The sequence below is a fragment of the Somniosus microcephalus genome, chromosome 1 (genome assembly GCF_052327205.1).
Source record: "Somniosus microcephalus isolate GS21.2 chromosome 1, FLI_Smic_1.0, whole genome shotgun sequence".
In the NCBI taxonomy this organism is placed as follows: Eukaryota; Metazoa; Chordata; class Chondrichthyes; order Squaliformes; family Somniosidae; genus Somniosus; species Somniosus microcephalus.
In genome coordinates this window covers 276,818,831-276,823,159 of record NC_140987.1, presented here as the reverse complement: position 1 = coordinate 276,823,159, position 4,329 = coordinate 276,818,831, and the positions used below count along the sequence as shown (strand labels likewise).

At 43.5% G+C, this 4,329-nt stretch overlaps 1 pseudogene; it reads right to left on the bottom strand.

Moving 5' to 3' along the window:
• Window positions 1-1,893: 1,893 nt before the first annotated feature.
• Window positions 1,894-2,634, bottom strand: LOC147124809 (endogenous retrovirus group PABLB member 1 Env polyprotein-like; annotated as a pseudogene).
• Window positions 2,635-4,329: the final 1,695 nt, after the last annotated feature.

The following is a 4,329-nucleotide window of genomic DNA, read 5'->3' as shown; positions in this document are numbered from 1 at the left end:
TGCCGGTGCCGCTCAATCCAATATGGCAGACGGTGCACTTCCGGTGCGGATTGAGCGTGCACTTGCCATCTGCAGTAATTGGACTAAAAGGCACCGTTTCACGGCTGACAGCGGGTGCAGCACCAACTCATTTCTAGGCCTATGCGTGTGGCTGTGCCTTTAAATGCCTGACTAGAGTTTTCTGATGGGGGTGGCCTCAGTTACTGCCCCAGTGACAAACTGAGGCAGCAGTTAGCCAAGGTTTATATTCGCACATTGTTTTAGAACTTTACAAAGTTATAGCTATTTTTATTATATCTTAGCTGTAATTTGTATCATTTACGAGCATCGTATTTAGTATCTTCAATTAAGTGGTCAACAAGGAGAGGGATCTTTGTTAGCAGAATGTGGACGTATAACAAAAAGAGAAGGGGCTGTCATGTAGGACAGTGTGTGAAATTCCAGTTGTAAGTCATTGTGATTATTTGTATCTAATGCTCCATCGACATTTAGAAGAGTGACACTGATAGCAAATGGCACTGAGCACAGGCAAAGCATGGCTGATTCTGCTGTTTCTGCGCTGTGCTTCCTCCAGCGATCCCACATCTGCCTGTAATATATACGTTAGCCAAGTAACGTGGCTGTCCCCCCCAATATAAGTAGCTGAAGTACTATCACTTCAGTAGTATTATTATCATTCACCTGCACTGAGCTTCTCCAGCAAATGGGAAAGGAACATACACCAAAAGAAAAGTAGTGACCTTCGATTTCAGAACAATTGATTGTTGGCCACCACTTCTATCTTAGTTATTGCAAAAGAACTGTGTAATATACGAAGGACTCTTTAACAGCATAGGAACATGGCTGATCTGTAGCTTAACTCCATCTACCCGCCTTGGTTCTGTATCCCATAATACCCTTGTCTAATAAAAATCTATCAATCTCCCTTTTGAAATTTTCAATTGACCACAAGCCTCCACAGTTTTTGGGGGAGAAAGAGCCCAGTTTTCCTTTGTGTGAAGAAGTGCTTGGTGACATAACCCTTGAATGGCCTAGCTCTAATTTTAAGGTTCTGCCCCTGTGTTCCGGACTTCCCCACCAGAGGAAATTGTTTCTCACTTTCTACCCTATTGTTGGGTGAAAATAAATTCACATCTAATCTGTGGTAAAGTAAAAGCTGCAGTTTATTGAAAACAGAGCTCTGGGAGAAGCGTCTCAGACCCCGCGCGGTCTGTGCGAGCACCTTCTCCCCAATCAACAAAATTCACAAGCTTATATACAGTACAAGACTGGAGCACACCGATAGCCGTTATTACATTACTTATTCCTTGGCCAATCCAGCCCAATTATATTCCTTCAAAAACAACCTAATTATAACTTTATACATCGTTAGCTAAGCCCCTTCTTTCAGTTCTGTCTCTTATCTAAGTTTGTCCAGTTATCTGGATCGCAGGGTCCATTCTTGCTTCATCGTGGCGTCGGCCGATCTGAGTCAGTGACTCGTGATTGGACATGACTTAAAGGTTATTCAAATATACCTTACATACATCTGCGTGACAGTTGTTACTTCGTAATCCGATTGTTCTGCAAATGTTAACCTTGTTATTGCAGCTTCTCATATCTCCACATGCTTAATCACTTTTGTAGTTCAGTTTCTGACCATCTGTTCCATTTGTGGTTTCAACTAGTTTCAACCGAAACTAGGTTGTCATGCTGTGTCGTTTGACTGCAACATTCAACTGGCTCAAATCCCAACACTTCATTCCCTCCTGTTGGTCCTGGTACAAATTTAGATTTTGCCCCGGGATACCAACTTCCAATGCCGTTTCTTGCCATCCACCGGGTAGTCACCCTGTATTGAGGGTTGGGCTCAATTGTCCTGAGCTCATCCTTCGTTGATCATCATGTGACTCTTTACATGTGAGACTCGTCGTCCTCCTCATCTTCTCCTGTTGCTTGTAGTTCGTCTGTCGTTGATAGCAGGGGTTTTATCGCATCTCCAGATGCTACTGAAATGCCGGCGAGTGCCAATTTACAACATACTTTCAAAATTGTTATCATAACACAACATAGTGTCATCACTACAACAACAATTATAAATCCATGTATCAAATACGATCCCCATGATCCTCCGAAGAGCCAGTCCAACCAACCTTCCCCTGAGGTTTGGTGTAATTTCTTTACCTCCTTTTGTATATGCTCGGCCAAATTGGTTATATTCTCTGAGCTATCTGGTATGTAGGTGCAGCACTCAGCGCCTATCATTGCGCATGTGCCACCTTCTTTAGCTAGGAGATAATCAAGGGCCATCCTATTCTGGAGAGCTATTGTTCTCATAGCCACCATTTCTGCACTTATTTCAGACAGGGCTTCAGCTGTGTCATTAGCTACTTTCTCTAATACCGATGCTATGAGTCGAATTTCCTTTATTGCCCTAGCCGTCCCATACCCGAGGAATAAAATATCGAAGAACCGCTCTGTTTCTGTAATTGCCCTTTTGGATCGATAATGGTGATGATCTGCTAGGGAGGGCAAGTGATGGATGTATGGCACCACATATCCCAAATAGCAGGACCCAGTCCAAATTCGTGGAAGCCATGGGTATGCCTTATGCCCACAAATAAACTAGGTCCCATTATAGGCAGTTAGGTTCATATTCGTTGCGACTGTGGAAAAGCCGGACTCGCTGTTACTCCCTGTGATTCCGTTCCATTTCCCCCCACTAGTGAGGTTTGTTAAACCAGTTGTGTTAAACCACCAAACTTCTAAGGGTGAACCTTGTTCGAGTGTTGTCCAATTATGTTTACAACTACTGTTTCCTGCTTCCAGATTCCCCTCTTCCCCTCTGCGTACATTCCATATCCAACATATCGCCCCAACGGGCCTTCCTACCCCAGTTGTGTTTGTGAGGATAAGGTACGGTGGCTTTTTGCTTATATTATACACGGGTTTGTACCATCCTTCAAACATGTTTAAGGGATATCCTGCTCTCCTGAACTGTACTCTTTGTTCCTCCCGTTTTTCTGCTCTGGGTGTCGTTACCATTAGTACTACTGCTCGTATTGTTTCTACTAACTAACCATTCTGCCATTTGAATTACGTTCAATGGTATTGGTCTAAGAGGGATTCCCCCGTTGGAGTGGATTGGGATATGGCTACATACCCAACACGCACTTTCTCCCTTGTCCCTTACATAGACATAACTCATATACAAAAACGTATTAACATGTAACTCTCGCTTTTCCCGTGCTGGGTGGCATGTCACTCCGGTCAACGCCACACATATTCCACAAACAATACTATAGTCAAATACATTTTAAAGACGTATTAACAATTTTCCAAAGGGTTATTGAGATTGATTGCAGGTATCACCTGTTAAATATACAAATATGCATTTTAGTCCTTGTAGGCCTTCAGTTGAGTCCAATGTTTCCACCGCCCACCCCCTTTATATATCTATATACTTGCGCAAGTATCTCCACTAATAAGGACTTCAGTTAAAGCAGCTGCATGTCCATGCTCATTTTCCGAGGCGATTAACAGGTCATCCATGTATTGCAACACAGTGCTGCGATACGGGTTGAGGTTCACTGTTTCTAACAGTGAACTCATTACCCGGTGGAATACCGCCGGGCTGTTATGGAACCCCTGAGGTAGCCTAGTCCATGTATACTGTCTTTCCCCGACCGTAAAGACAAACTTATTCTGGGATTCCTGGTCTAAAGGTAAAGACCAGAACCCATTAGCTATGTCCAAAACTGTAAAAATCTTGTGCTCCGAGTTCAGGGCATTTAAGATTGTGGATGGGCTGGCCACTATTGGGTGCAATTTGGGCATTACCTTGTTTAATTCAGTATATTTAAATAGTCAGTCGGAATGATTTATCCGGTTTGGTGACTGGCCATATGGGCGAGTTGGCCGTGCTTTCGGTAATCCTAATTATGCCCCTTTCTTCCAGATCACGCACTATTTCTTGTACCGCTTCCCGTGCTTCTGGTTTAATAGGGTATTGCTTATGGGGCTTGTGTTCCGGACCTGGAACCGTGATTGGCTCCATTTTTACCCGTCCGGTGTCCTGTTTTGTCTTAGCCCAAACCCCTTTCATAATTTTGCATATGGTCCCGTATGGATTTCGTTCTAGTTCCCAATCCCTGCTCAAAGATGCTGCACTCCCTACCCTAGCCAAATTGGTGCATGGTTTATCTATACTGACCTTGGACCCATCTCCTTTGGACCAAACAATTTTATTTTGCGCGGAGTCCACCAATATATTAGATTCTTTTAGCAAGTCTATTCCTAATATGGTACCTTCGTTATTTGGACACATAAAATTGGGCGGGGAGGAGTTTT